Source organism: Malaya genurostris, chromosome 3, assembly GCF_030247185.1.
Source record: "Malaya genurostris strain Urasoe2022 chromosome 3, Malgen_1.1, whole genome shotgun sequence".
Classification (NCBI taxonomy): domain Eukaryota; kingdom Metazoa; phylum Arthropoda; class Insecta; order Diptera; family Culicidae; genus Malaya; species Malaya genurostris.
In genome coordinates this window covers 13,992,093-14,008,863 of record NC_080572.1, presented here as the reverse complement: position 1 = coordinate 14,008,863, position 16,771 = coordinate 13,992,093, and the positions used below count along the sequence as shown (strand labels likewise).

At 36.1% G+C, this 16,771-nt stretch overlaps 1 protein-coding gene across 9 annotated transcripts in view; it reads right to left on the bottom strand.

The window, feature by feature from the left end:
- Window positions 1–16,039, bottom strand: part of LOC131439027 (RNA-binding protein fusilli) — a 157,190-nt gene extending 141,151 nt beyond the window's left edge. For 2 of the 9 annotated variants that reach the window (XM_058609519.1, XM_058609520.1), the window contains exon 1: window positions 15,281–16,036. The gene's annotated coding sequence lies outside the window, so the exon portion shown is untranslated. Of the gene's footprint in view, window positions 1–1,567; window positions 1,949–1,972; window positions 2,172–2,213; window positions 2,335–15,276 lie in introns of those variants that run through there. The other 7 variants (XM_058609513.1, XM_058609511.1, XM_058609512.1 and 4 more) reach the window with 7 other exon arrangements.
- Between the last annotated feature and the right edge of the window lie 732 nt (window positions 16,040–16,771).

Below are 16,771 nucleotides of genomic sequence, written 5' to 3'. Positions count from 1 at the left end.
AGCATACCCTACCGTTATGTGTTGTAAAATCTCAGAGCTGGATTTAACTTTTTCTTCCCACAAAAAAACTAACTAGAATTGAAAGATAACTTCAATACGGTAGGAAGTTCACACGAAATGTGTTTTGTTCCAGGATTCCAATTTTCCAATAATTCGAGTAGTGCTACAAAAAAATAAGACAGAAGCCCGATTATTGACGGGTTCCGGGTTGGCGGTTCAATGCATAGGGCTCTGGTCCTACAATTCAGTTGTCGTATGTTCGAACCCCGACCTAAAAGGATTCTGATTGGCGTCGTAGCATGTTTATATCACATAATTTTGAAAAAAAATGGGGATAAATAGAAGAGAGCTAACAAATGACAAATTCGCAATTTAATCCATGCTTGAAGCATCAGTATACCGGCTATAATTGAAAACACTATCAATTTTTTTTTATTATATTCACCTATCCGGTGGCACAATTCTAAATCAGACCCGTTTAAGTTTTCATCGCTACGTTCATAAAAAACAGAAACCGTGAAAAAAGTTCATCGAATCCTCTTTAAAAACCGCAAACCAATATTACGTAAGATAACTGGCATTTTAAAGATATTATGCAGCTGTGTTTCGAATATGCCGTACCTACCGGATGTAGCCCCCAGCGACTATTACCTGTTTGTATGCTTACATTTTTTAGGCAATGAAGGAGATTCTACTCCTACGAAAAAGTCATCGCTGAAACAAACGATTATTTCATGGCAAAAGGTAAATCGTTCTTAAAGAAGGATATTAAAATAAAGCGCTAGACTGATTGTGTTGCTCTTAAAGGTGACGCTGTTGATAAATAAAGTTGAATTGAAAGTAACATATTCCGTTCAACACACAAAGGCCCTGTAATTTGGCTTGATTTTGCTGGCTACCACTGTTGTTGAGATACATTCAATGGTATCCTGACAACAAATCAAAAAATAACTCAACCCACGCAATTACCTTCAATATAAGTCGATTTAGAAATATTGGGTGATTATTAAACGGAAGCAGAATAACTAAATCTCACAACATCACAGGTAAACTAGGCAATCTGATAAGCTAGTGCGATAATCAGGATCAAATTTGTCAACTCAAGTCAGAATAAGAAAGGATTTCTCTCTCTCTCTCTTGGAATATGTCAAAGTTTAACTAACTCACACAACTCAAAAAAATTCTCCAGTTCAGAGTACTTCAAATAGACCACACGATGTTACGAGGTTCCGATCAATAAACAGTAACAAAACTATCACAAAAAATAGTTTTCGTTACAAGTGCTGATATAAGGCTGGTTTCGTTAGTAGTTAAAATATTCATATAAGTATCAAAAAGAGAAATAATTTGGATATGACATGTCGAACGGGAACTCTCGTAAAAATCTCAAAAACATCAGCAATTGTTACAAAAAACAATTTACACCAAAGCAAATTGAATTCTATGATTTGTGATGTTTAAAATTCATGTATTCTAGGCTCAACTGAACTGTTTGCATTAGTGAATATAGCATAGAATTTAGTTCTTTTATATAGCGCTTGAAATTAGATTTTAGAGCTACAATTACCTAAAATTTGTTCCAAAGTTTCCTATTCCACCGGTTACAAAAAGAAGTTGATTAAAAATGCAGATTTGATTTGATAAGATTGCAAGAAGCATTGATAAGATAGTTTTATTTACTTGAATCCATCCAATCAAACAATGTTACACATGTCCGGACCAAAACAAAGCCAAATATGTATAGTCCGTATTTCTGTCTGTATTTGCGTTTCTCACTTTCCAACTCGAGTTTATTGTTGTTTGTTTAGTTGTCCATGGAAACTTTAAACAATGCACTACACAAAAAACTGTCACTGCTTCGTCGCAACTTGGCTAAACACAATCAAGCAACAACTGGACCAACACAGGTCGTACCAAATTGGCCAAGCCGTTTTTTCGCTGACATTTGTCAAAATGTTGTTAAGTTGAATACCTTTACCAACTAAGCCACATGGTCAATGTAGTCAGTTTCTTCTCACGGCAAACCTAGTCACTCGAAACTTATCTTTGCGGACAACTCGCTCAGGGTACAATCAATGACTGTGTGGAAACATAATACGCACGTATCGCCCGAAAATCGGCCAGTCAACACACACAAACACATCCACCAACCCGTTTGAAACGAAGAAAAAATCCACTTTCAAAGTCATAACCAACCGCAGTTGCTTACTTACTTTACAGAAATAAAATAAAAACAATAACTACGCAATGTAACAACAGCGAGTACCTCAACCAACTCTCTAAATAGCTTCGCACGACTGACTGACCGGACTCCATACCTGCTACGACCAGACGAGGTGGAAAAGTTGCCAGGTAACACAAGTTAATAAGTGCCTATTTGCACACAGCCAAAGTGACACGCATACACCGCTCGACAGGGGCACTACTCAAATGGATGGATTGACGACTGGTGTCGGACAGGTAGGGAGGATACACGCATGCATCATTTTACGGTACCACTTGTGGATTGTTATGGCCCAGCACTGGACGTACTGAGTTACAGTGAAATAGCAACAGATACGCACACCTGTCTCGACGAATATCGAGGCGCAGCAATGAAAACATGCGCCGGATCTCGGTGCAGTCACCTAACAGGGATAAGTTATGCTATACATGTGCTATCCTACTTTTACAGAACGGTTATAGGCTTGGAAGAAAAATTCAAAATCAATTCAACAAAATACGCATACCAAAAATTACGCAGAGTAAACTGCAACAGTTAATTTTAATAAAATTCCGTGAACTTTAAATATGCTTCATGTTTTGGCCGAACTAAAAATCAGTTGAAAATTTTCAAAAGTTATCTTTGACAATGTGTTAGGAAATTATTGATACACTGTTGTCGTATGTTTGAGCCCCGAATAGGAAGAGTCCTTAGTGTCAGTAGGATCGTACGTACTACACGGTGAACTGAATGCACCTAGAAATAAATACTAATGTAGTACTGCGAAAGTTAGTACAAAAATAATGTAGAATTTGATTAAATTTCTTGGCAAATACGAGCAAATTTTTCTGTAAACATAAAATTCTAGCTATTTTTTCTACCAGTTTTCTGAGTACCACAGAAGTATTTATTTCTAGGTGCATCTAGTTTACCGTGTAGTCATGCAATGATTTGGTACGCTATGAATCGACGGCAAAATCTGTTGAAACAGAAAGGCTAAATCCCACAAAAAGAAATGTAATGCCAAGATTTTGCTTTGCATATACACTGTTAAAGAATGTTGTGTTTTTACTTTATCCTGAAAATAAAGCCTAAAAATAAATTTTTATCAAAAGAGATAATATTTATTATTATTATTTTTATATCGTTCAACTGTCAACTTATGAAATTTTCTGAACTGTAGCTCAATTCTCTAGCTGCAGAAATTTTTGATCTGAATATCATATTTCATTATCAAACATTGATTCATAAACATTTCTCTATTTGATTGCAATTATTTGATGATTTAATTGTTATGTTAACTTATAATCTTTTTGTTCATAATTTTCTTATTTTGACCCAGTGTGCAATAATTTGGTTATGCGCTGCACAAGCAAAAATTCTTTTCTAAAAATAAAAATAATGTTGAAATTTTTTACATTGTACATTATTTTACACAACCTCATGTCATACAAAATAACATATCTCGGAATTACTACAATTAGCAAAGTAAAAACTACATTCAGTAAAAACCATTCAAGCGAAGAGGTTGTGCTTCGATTATACTGACTCGTGAGTTAACGGCTGTAGGTAGTTAAAACTGCTGATGCTAATCGCCAAGGCAATATTCGGGACGTTTCTCGACTGGAAAGCTAGCAACGAAGGCCATCCCGTTCATACGCACAGAGGTTTAGAGACACTGAGGTACGAGCGCATAGAAGTGACGAGTCACAGAGGTGCCATCTCATAAAGCTGCTAAGACGAAGGAGTGCAAAGGCACAGAGGTACTAAAGCAACCCAATGCTGATCTACCAGGTACCAGAATTTGTACGCTGCGTAGGTGCAAGCATCACAGTTGATCGCCACCAAGAGCAACAACAGATAGCAGAAAACGATACCAAAAGACTGCCAATTAGAAATCGTTGGATGAGCTTCACGTCGTTCTTTACGACAGAGGAACAGAGACGACAACAACAAGGTAGTTTTAATTTAATTTATTTTTTTTATTTTTCCTATAACTGAAATTTTACTATACATAAGTTTTAATTTTGATATTAATAATTTTCAAAAAAAAACAGTTAATGTGATGGATAATCTCATGAAAGATTATCCGAATCCGATTCCGGATACTAGTAAGACTAGAGTGACTATAATCAGAGTGGCGACAGCTGTTCGTTTGGAATGACAGCTCCTAGTTCCAAACGAGCAAACGACCTGTCAATTCAATGTAAAGCTAATGGAATGTTTTGAATTGTTGCCAAAATTACGGATGAGATGTCGTCAATCTGGTTATAGGCACTCTAAGTAAGACCTTAAATACTCCAAGGTCCACAAGTTGTAGAAATCTCTAAAGTTAATAAAAATAAAATTCGATTGTTGTTAACGATTTGAAACAGGCGAACGAAATTGTAACCTGTAATTTATTTGCTGTTGAATATAAAGTTTACATTCCATCGAAGGAGGTGGAAATTGACGGTGTTGTCACTGAAGCAAGTCTGACAGCCGATGATTTACTTAAAAATGGAGATGGTCGTCTCAAAAACTCCATGCTTGAGGGAGGTGAGATAGTCGAGTGCAAGCAATTGTACTCAGCATCTATTGTCGATGGAAATAAGTCTTATCGTCCCTTAGATTCGTTTCGCGTAACATTTGCCGGATCTGCGTTGCTAGCCATGTCTATATCGATAAAACTCGTCTTCCTGTTCGGTTTTTCGTACTGCATGTTATGAATTGCACGAACTATAAAAAATTCGGACATACAACTTCTTACTGTAGTAATAAGTCTAAATGTATAAAATGTCAAGGTCTCATAAGGATAATCTCATTATAGAATTCGCTCAAACTTTAGAAAAATTTAGGAGGGCCGAGTGTCATATACCAATCGATTCAACTCGACGACTCTGTGTGTGTGTGTGTGTGTGTGTGTGTGTGTATGTGTGTGTGTGTGTGGATGTGTGTTGTCAACAAAGAGGTCAAGATCTCAGAGATGACTGAACCGATTTTGATCAAACTAGTCGCAAATGAAAGGTCTTCCCGTCACATAGAACACTTTGGGATCGGATATTTACTTTTTGAGTTATACGAAGTTTTATGTTAAAGTTTTTTTTGACAACATCTGTCACAATTGACCTTAAAAACTAAATATGTTTTTAAACTTAGATTCCGCACGGATACTGTCCAAAAACTGAAAGAAAACTTCGTATAACTCAGAAAGTATTCAATAGCGTTCACGGTGATGGGGAGACTTTTCATTTGCGACTAGTTTGATCAAAATCGGTGCAGCCATCTCTGAGATCTCGACCGCTTAGTTGACAACATACATACACACACACGGACATTTGCTCAGTTCGTCGAGCTGAATCGATTGGTATATGACACTCGGCCCTATTATATATATTTATATATATATATATATATATATATATATATATATATATATATATATATATATATATATATATATATATATATATATATATATATATATATATATATATATATATATAATGGAATTGAATCCATACCATTTTCAGTTAGTACCAACCTTCAAAAGATACGTGTATAAATTTGACAGCTGTCTGATAATTAGTTTGTGAGATATTGCATTTTGAGTGAAGCTACTTTTGTTATTGTGAAAAAAATGGAAAAAAAGGAATTTCGTGTGTTGATGAAACACCACTTTTTGATGAAAAAAAGTGCCGCCGATACCAAAAAATGGCTTGATGAGTGTTATCCAGAGTCTGCACCGGGCGAAGCATCAATTCGTAAGTGGTTTGCAAAATTTCGTACTGGTCATATGAGCACCGAAGACGATGAACGCAGTGGACGTCCAAAAGAGGCTGTTACCGATGAAAACGTGAAAAAATCCACAAAATGATTTTCAATGACCGTAAAGTGAAGTTGATCGAGATAGCTGACACCCTAAAGATATTAAAGGAATGTGTTGGACATATTATTCACGAATATTTGGATATGAGAAAGCTTTGTGCAAAATGGGTGCCGCGTGAGCTCACAATCGATCAAAAACAACAACGAAAAACCATGCTGAAATTGAACGAATTGGGCTTTGAATTGCTCCCTCATCCACCGTATTCTCAGGATTTGCCCCCCCCCCCCCCCCCAGTGACTTTTTCCTGTTCTCAGACCTCAAGAGAATGCTCGCTGGTAAGAAATTTAGATGCAATGAAGAGGTAATCGCTGAAACTGAGGCCTATTTTGAGGCAAAGGACAAATCGTACTACAAAACTGGTATCGAAAAGTTGGAAGATCGCTATAATCGCTGTATCGCCTCTGATGGCAATTATGTTGAATAATAAAAACGAATTTTGGCAAAAAAATGTGTGTTTCCATTAAACGATACGAACTTTTCAGCCGAACTGTTATAAAAGGTAAAACTAGCTAGGCTTAGATTTTTTCATATTTACACAAAGATCATGATGGATCGATTTAAGTTCGCGATCGGGAGTGCTGGAAAACAATTAAGTAGTGTAAATTTTGCGTCTGCTTAGCGGTTTAAATTAAACTGCGAGGCGGAGATGGCATTTAAATTTGAACTGCTTTAAGCACTGATGATCCGAAAGCAAAACGCGGAGAAGATGAAATTAAGTATCGTTCAATTTCAATACTTTTCCTATCTGTCTCTTTGATAATGTACTCTTTTATCTTCACTACACACATTACGAGTCAATTCGCATCGGGAGAAAATTGTACTCATACACTTTCGTTTACCTGAAGAGAGCTCGTATCGAATCGAGACAACCACGGCATGGACGTTGAATAGCACCACTTTGGCACAACTCTCACAGACAGACACCGACGATTATCCACATAGACCTAGACGTTTTATGTAGTTGCTGTGTTGTGTTTCGTCAAGAAATTGAGTATCCCTGTACTGTGGTTAGCCGGGGGACTCATCAGACGAAATAAAATGACTTTTGAACCGATAGGGTTTTCTATCTCTGCACAGCTATGCAACAAGACGTAGAGCAACGCAATGTACCTTGCCGCTGAGTGGGCAGGCAAACGTGAATCCCTAGGAATGCTAGAAGCAACAGGTACGGCCTACCCGTTATACTGTTCGATACCAGAACGGGGAAGCAAACGCACGGAGAGGGTTTTGGCTCGTTTGTACTGAGCAGACCGACATTAGAGCGATCTTAATAGGTTGATAATTTTCTTTGAATGAGATTTCATTGTTTGACATTAGCGCATAGCCAAAATAAAATAAAAATTTACAGTCTGGATGGAAATTCTGCCTAGCAACTGGGGCTCTTAGATTACCATGTTTGCTTATTGATATATAATTCGTTTTCATTTCAAATTGGTAATTTCAAAAACTACAGAAGGTAAAAGAAGAAAAATGTTCGCTTCAAACAATTTGTTTTCAAGTGTGTTATGCAAGAAATTCGATACCAGCTTCCACACGAAACCCATTTTTTGAGTTATACGAAGTTCTTAGTTGTTTTTCTGAATTTGATTGGTTAAAATTTGGTACAACTAATCGATTGTTGTTTTTTCTAAACTGTCATTTTTGTTTTTCGATCAACAGAAACGATGGTTGAAATAACAAAATTTTTGGCTGCCATTTAGTCAAGACACACACCTTTCAATTTTAATAAAGATTTTAGTTACAACAACCGACCTTGTTTTTTATTTAACAGTTATGTGAGTTGAAAAACAAATCGGTTTTAGTTATTTTAGATATTACGATTATTACTTCAACTTAACTTTGATTTTGAATGACAATAAAATATTCCTTATTGATATTCGGTATGTTAAGATATATAAAAAATATGTAATATTTAATATAAATAATATATTATATTATGACGGTATAAATAAAAGTTAATGTTGTTGTAGTTCGCGCGTAGTGCTTCTACGCACTGAAACCGACGATCATGTACAGAAGTGATTTCTATTACTTACGAACAAAAAGTCGAACCGAATGCACTGATTTTTATTTTTTGAGCCATTGCAACTTACAGTTTCAACAGATTATATGAATTAATAATAAACATTTTCAATTTAATCACTTTGTTCATACAATGTATGTACATGACTTGAAGATAACATGATGCTCATTCATTAACATGCATTTCACGATGGAGAATCAAGTTGATTTTAAGACTAAAATACAAACGCATACAATTCACTGGGTTCTAGTTTTGGTTAAAGACGTTTTGTTAATTGCAATATCTCTAACGGCTATCAATTCTGTGCATAGCACTACTTTATATCAATCGTTTCTTCTTGTAACACCAGAGTAGTAAAGTTGTAGATAATTTATCGTTCCATTAATATTCTAACAACTAGTGTTATAATAAACATTAATTTACTATCATTCAAAAGTTACTCTTCACGAGTTTTACAAGCGTATAATAAGCGAATTTCGTTTTCATGAAAATGTTTAAGAAACGCGTTTGAATTTCAACTAAAGTAATGGTTGATTTTTTATTGCGATTTTTGTTTGGTTTTGTGCTGTTTTTGACATGAAACAGCATTAAAACAACATATTTTTCAACTACTTCAATATGTGCAAATCAAATAGCAAATTGGTTGAATCAACTAATTATTAGTTAAAATTGATAGTTTTTATCAGGTCAAGCCAACCGATTTCGGTTATTCTGTTAAGAATCGAAGAAAACTATTTTGAAGAATACCACAGTATTATATATGATAGTATGAATGATATGAGAAAGGCATCATAACACTACTTAGTGGATTAACCCCTTGACGCTCAAGGGAAATATGTTTCCCTTCTATAAAAATCGTTATAGATTCTTCAATTACTATGAAATCGATGTTTTTTTACTGAATGTTAAAGAAAACTTATTTCCAAGGCGACAAATGCGTTTCTGAACGAATAAGAAAAAAGAACTATCAATCTTTATGGCACTAAAAAAGTTTGCGCAAAATGACGTATAGAAAATAGAACACATAATAAATGTGTTATGTGAAACGTCCACAAGTACATGCCATGTGCACATGTGCAACGTCCACAAGTAGAATGCCACAACTAACTATTTTCCTATTCTGATAATTAAAGCAATTAAATCAATAAATTAAATTACGATATAATAAACCCAACTCTTGTTTTATTTATTTCTAAGAATCATAGGGAAAAATATTTCCCATGAAATTATAGGAAACTTATGCACCCTGCTATGTTTTTCTTGTGATATTCTCTTAATTTCCACCCCCAATAGCTAAAATATTGTCTTGTACTGACATATTTCGTCCTGCACATCTTATGGTCGTGAAAAGGTTAAAACAGGTTTTTTTCTATTTTCACGTCACCAGAAACGACACAACAGGAAAAAGACGTTTTAAACATCGAAGTCCAGTTATTCTTACGTCACGTCGCTGAATTAAGGATGACATTATAATCAACCCGTATAATTGAAGATGGCAACTGATTTAGTTAAAATTATATAAACATCTTTTGTGTTGTGGTAACCTCATATGTTATGGTATGTTTTTGATTCAACGATAAACACTACAAAGTATTGTAAACAGATGATATGATTTGTCCCAAGGATAATTTTTCACTTGTTACAAATCAGTACAACAAACTACTGAGGTTTTTAAATTCTGAAAAATGTCACAAATGTGAAATATATTATGAGGATAAATCCAATTGGAAAAACAAATTCCGGATTGGAGAAGTTTCCTATCAATGTTGTAACTTGTTCACAACATTTTTTTACTACTTCATTCATCAGTCTTATTACAGTCCATTTTCTCGATGAGCGCTGATAAAAATTAATATGTAATTATGTTTTTTGTTTCATTTCTGGACTCAGGAGGTTATCAGATGTCGTATGTTCGAGCCACGACCTGAAAGTATTCGTAAAATTAGTAGGACTCAGCGCCGCTTTCATCATCATGGGTTCGGAGGCAATATTTATTTGTAGGTTCTAACAAACTGAATGGCCTTTTTTGCTCTGTGGGTCCCGTAAAGGCCGCGTGCATGACCTTTCCCCGCAGGCCTGCGATCAGTTCGTTCAGGAGAACGGTGAAGTTCTTTCCATCGATTTTTTTCTGGTATCCGAAATGGCGTACAAGTGGCGCAACTACATAAGACCATTCTACCTTACATCATTTGTGGTCAAGGTGGGATATATCCGTGTAAAACGCTGATTACCTATGAAAATCAGCTGATTACATGTCAGTTTTGAGCACAACCTGTACACTACGGCACACCTTGCACTGAAACTGCGAAAAGAACATTCTCAACCGAAGACAAGATCAACCGTTCAAAAACGGAAACTAGTGAGCGCAGTACTCCTGTATCATTATCAAACCAACCAGCAACTGCAATCAATGTACATTCATCATTGGCGTATATCTACAGCAACTATGAATATCCATGTACCTTATGATAAAAAAGAACCGGAATTTTCATTTTAAAACTCCCGCGCTTGTCCAATCGGTAAACTTTTATTCTCTCAACGTTGGCAACACTTTTATACACATTCTGTCAAATTTTGACGCATATCGTACGATTAGTTTTTGTTTGGCGTTTTTGTTTGACGTCATATTCATATATCCACATCTACAGCAACTAGTAGCGAGTCCAAGACTTCGAATAACAAGGAATACGGAAACCAACAACAATACCACAGATGCGGCAATGGATGACGAGACGAGCCACGAACAAACTACCCTTCAATCCTCGCAGGATGAAAATGGAAGCTCCTCTCACCCTATTAAAAGAGTGACAACGAGATCCAATACGAAAAATATTTTATTTAAAAAATCGACTCAATCGGCCACGTAAAGCTTGTACGCAAATAGGTACAATAAAAACATCTTTTAAATGAAAAAAAAAACAATATTCGAATATCCTTTGAACAAAGCTTGTAAGTCTAACAGCACTGTTTGAAATAACTTTGTTTGAAGTAACTCTGTGGTGACTCGTATAAACGAACAACGAAAAATTCACTTTAATTCGGTGTCGCGTTGGATTCACCTCTAATATTATTGTCATTTTACGTAAGAATGTGTTCTGTTTTTGTGCATTTTATTTCTTGATCTTCAGCTTTGTTTGTGATTGGTATTGACGGTAATGTTACAAACGCAACAGTGAATCATTGTTGATCCATTTTGAGCTTTTTGGCAATCCAGAAAATATCATTATTCAATTGCGTAATTTGTCAAAACGCAAGGTATTTGAACATTGAAAAATATCAATTAAAGCTCACCGCAAATAGGGTAGGTTTGTTTTGAAAATTTAGGTATTTGCGGAGAAAATTTTAGTTCTGAGCACTTCGCACCTAAAAAACGAAAAATGTCTTCCAAAGCTGGAGAGGATCTGAAATCGTACCAAAAATTCGTTCAAACTAAAGCCGATATACCTTGTACTACCGATATAAGATCAGAGTTGTTTTTTCCCGATTTCCATCGTTTGAATACACAAGGCCTAAGTTTTATGACATTTTTTCTAATATATAAGAAATTTAATAACACCTAACGACAGCCGAAGTACCAAAAGTCATTTTCTTATACTAAATTAAGCTCAGTTTGTCATTGATTGAGGAGAATTACTCCAAATTTGTAGTTTAATTCCAGTCAGCAAACGATCGAATTACTCAGCGTGTTTTACTTACCAGTCTGGTAAGTCGTCAAAGTGCTTCACCGTATTGGTAAGAAGTTTCAAGTCGGCATTCATGGCTGCTAGTCTCCGGCCACTCAAATCACTGCCTGACGGATCAGGTTCGCCAACCGTTTCTGATGGCCAGTTACAGTAGTCGAGCAAGTTTTGTTGTGCGATAAGTGGGTTTCTAGCAGCCATTGCCACTCGCATTTTAAGCATAGATCTTAAATCAATTTAGATCTAGATAAAGCGTTTTTTTAATCTGAGGATAAGGAATTTTCAATACGAAAAAAATGGAAAATTGCTGTGCAGTAACAATAACAAAACGACCATGCTTTACGACAGTAAAAATCGGCAATCTTCAGTGTACTAAACTTATTCATATTTATATGATCAATAGAAATTGTTTACACTCTCGAGATTATTGAATCTTAACAGTGTAACTTTCGGTTGTAGAGAAATAATACGTTCACATACAGCTACAATTATAGCAACTATGATTATGTGGAATTACTCTAAGTAAAGTTATTGATAAACAACGATTTCACTGTTACGAAGTGTGACATCTTGGAAGAAAAAAACCATTAGTAAGAGTGCTGTAGTGTCTATCAGTAGAAAATATTAAAACTATGAATCTATATAATTACACAACAGATTGCGACCAAACTTGGCACAGGTACTTCTTACTCTTCAGAGATGGTCATAAGGGTATTTTTATAGGGGAGGGAACGTAGCAAGTGTCATTAACAGAAGGGGTCATGAAAAAAATCATATAATTTGACGAGAACCGATACTTTTTGAAGACCATAGAAATATTTGCATACCTTTGATATGATTATATGATGGGTGGTTGTAGCAAGTGCCTTTAAAAAGGGCGACTAGAAGGAGAGGGTTTTAAAAATCAATTTTCATCTCCCATTTTTTGTAAAACATGAGAGGGACATGAATTTCAAGGTCGTGCTAGATAGTATTGCTATTGTTTATTTGAATGCAACGCAAAATTTCAGAAGATCTGGTTCCATTTTACCAGGGAATTCAAAGAACTAAAGAAAAATAATCTTTACTGGCCTATGAACGCGAGTGTATGTAAGTTTCAGCATAACAGCGAAACAACTAAACGAATCACCACCAAGTTTGGCACATGTCCCAACGATGGGTATCGCTACTTTTTTAAGAGCACAGATACTTTCTACACTACTCAGAAGTAGTGTAGAGCTGTAGTAAGTTCACTAAAAAAGTAGAGTTCAATAAAAAAATAATTCAACGAGAAACGACACTTCTTGACAAATACAAATACTACTTTTATATCAAAGAAGATTATAAGGTTATTTTAAGGGAGAGGGAGTGTGCCTTCCCTAAACATTTCCGAGCCACCCCGGATAATTTAGATAGATGTCACACTATATATATATATATATATATATATATATATATATATATATATATATATATATATATATATATATATATATATATATATATATATATATATATATATATATATATATATATATATATATATATATTTATATATATATATATATATATATATATATATATATATATATATATATATATATATATATATATATATATATATATATATATATATATATATATATATATATTTATGTATATATATATATACAAGGTGAGATGAAAAAACTGCAACAAAGTAAAACGCCATAATTTTTTCATTTTTTTTTTAAATTTTATTGAATGAAAGCAAAAAATGTCGGAAATAACATCAAATTTGAGAATCGGTTTAGATTTGTTCGAATTGGCCACCTTTGGCACGAACTATGGCCTTCAAACGGCCAATGAAACCATCACACGCTGCCCGAAAGTGGCTCTGCGGTATTTTGTCCCATTCTCGGCGAAGCGCTTGCTTGAGATGATCGACACTTTGGTATTTTTTAGTGCCAACCTTGCTTTCCAAAATACCCCAGGCACAATAGTCCAACGGATTGGCATCCGGAGATTTTGGTGGCCATTGTGCGGTGGAAATGAAGCGAGGAACCTCATTTCTTAACCATTCTTGGGTGGCGCGTGCTGAGTGCGATGGTGCTGAGTCCTGTTGGAATGTCCAAGGTCTGCGGCCGAAATGTTTGCGTGCCCAGGGCTTCAGAACTCCCTCCAAAATATTTTCGCGATAGATTTGCGCATTTATTTTGACCCCACGGTCGATGAATACGAGCGGCGAGCGACCATCGGCTGTTATGGCGGCCCACACCATCACCATGGCCGGCTTTTGAGTTCTGGTGGCCAACCGAAGTTGCAAATTTTCAGCTGACCTCTCTGGCAAGTAAACACGATCATTTTGTTTGTTTACATGGATAACGAATGGTTTCTCATCGGAGAAAACCAAATTCGGCAGTTCACCACTTTCGGCCAAGCGAAGCAACTCTTTAGCTTTTTCGAGTCTAACTTTTTTTTGCGCATCAGTAAGATCTTGCACTTTTTGGAACTTCAATGGCTTTAGTCCAAGCTCATTTTTCAATATTTGCCGAATGGCATATTGCGATATGTTCAGCTCACGAGCCATTTTTCGGCCACTGCGACGCGGATTTCGTTCAATTCGCTTCTTCACTTTTCGAACCATTTCTGCCGATGTTGCTGTTTTTTTTCGTCCACTTCCTTGACGTCGGGCTACGCTACCAGTATCACGGTAACGAGCGATGGTACGAGACACAAAAGATTTATTCACTTTTAAATGCTGGAGGGCTCTAACGATAGCCACTTGTGGTTTTCCAGTTAAATGCAAAGCAATCACACTATCACACTTGAATTCCATCACAAATAACTTTTTTTCTGAAAAATTCCCACCAAAATGCTTTTGTGCGCTTGTAAATAATATAATGAGCTGTCACTAGAATAAATCTGACAGCTGTGGGACGAGCGGTTTAGAAATGACAGCAGTCTGAAGTTGGTTGCAGTTTTTTCATCTCACCTTGTATATATATATATACTTAACTGCGAGAAAGAAAATGAGCCCAGAAAGCAAAGACGAGATGTACCTTAACACTAGATTGCCAAAGGAAGTTATTTTGACTGCTTTTCGATTCCAATGAGAAAAACAATATGAAAAGACAATTTTTTCAAAATAAATTTCATTACTCACTCTATCACAGAGTCTTACACAGTCATTATGACTGATTTTGGGCAATATGGGTATATACAAAATTCCGGGCTTTCTAGTGTTAAATATTCAAAATATTACAATTCGTTTCAAATATGAATATAAATCCTGTCAAGTTCGGATTCGGTCAAATCCTAGATAGCTTGCGAGATCAGTGTCGAATACGACATGCAAATTGTACTCAACTTAATAATCATATCGTATTTAAGATAATCTGATATTGATATCAGCCCTAACTTTATCTGCTGGAATCCGGATAAGCTGGGTGCAGATTACTGCTTCATGAAATGTTAAGTAGCGCTATTTTGATCCACTAGTAATGTCTGGTAAATCCATCTAATCACTACACAACACACTGACCTACCAGGATGCGAGACATCGGCCGAAGGAAAGCAATTGTTGCGTAAAACACTCACTTTTGGCGTTTTTCTCCCCGTTCGATCGACCTGTCACACTTCTTGGCACATCAATCCAACAACATCATCAGTCACTCCAGCCAAAATATAACGGAACGTGGCCCAGCTCACTGGACGTCTCTGTCTCGTTCACGCGTACTGCTTTCTCGATTTCCAAAAACAGCGATTGAAAACTTTTTTTCAACTTTTTGCTTGTCTCTCCGATATTAACGCTTAGCAGCAGCACTACGAGCTCTTGAAGACAGATTCCTACTCACTCACACATGTAGTGCTCATTAAAATGGGGCTTTAAGTACAACACTGTTTTGCAACTATTTCTATACTCTACAACTTAAAATTAGCCACTGTATCGTCTCTTATCGTAACTAATCGTTTCGTTCAATCTGCCTAACACTTGCGAACTACGTCTTCACAACAGCAGATCGAAAAAATTTCTCGAAATTCCCAAATCTGGAATTCACGGTTACACTCCTGGCCGCACCAAACACGGATTCCACTGACTATGGCAGTTTGCAGGATAAGATTCGAAGATTTTCAGCACTAATAGAGACAACAACCTGCTGTCCAATAATCGCCACAAGTCACAAGTTATGCCAAATGATATGAAAATTATGCACTTTTGAGGGCACTTGAAGCCACGGCACTCTAGGTAAGAAAATCGTCAGAATCGCTACGAAACAGGCCCAAGACTGACGGTGACGGCTAGTTGGCACCGTCTCTATGTATATTTTCGTTGAACAACCCCATCAACGACGGTGTGGTGGCAGCAATGGTTGAGTGAGAGCGACTCAACAGGTAACACACAGGTATAGTGAGCCTTGCGTCAATCCATTACCTGTTGATGACTGGATTTGGCTCACCTGTAAAGTGAGCCGCCATCCCGCAGTTGAAACCAACACAACCGTGTAGTCGCAAACAACAATTACATTGGCTACTACGGCAGCGCAACGCGAGTATGGTTGCGTTGCGGGCCAAGTTCACCTGGAAAATACTTTACCTATACAGGTATCATCAATGGGAGTAGGCAGTAGGCTTGAATGGTTTGGTATTGTGCACATGCAAGAGGGGATTCAACAAACTTTTCTATCTTCTTTTATATTTGTCATCTTTGACACTTCAGGTAAGTTTTATAGATATCATGACACTGGTGGTGCGTGTCTTGGGTACTTATGGACAAAATACTGCTAGTACACAGGTGAGAGCAAAGTGCTGCCAGTAAGGTTTATGAACTTTTCTGATTTTCCAGCTAATTTGTTCGACAGCAGCTTTGAAGCAAACGCATTTTAGTTTGGAATCAAATTTTAAATTGTGAATCAAAGTTTAAATTATGCTGGTTATACAAAAAGATTGTCGGTAAAAATTTTGAAAAATAAAAAAAAAATGTAAACAAAATGTTTTATCGTAAACTATTTGATAAGAACTATTTCTCGGTTAAACAA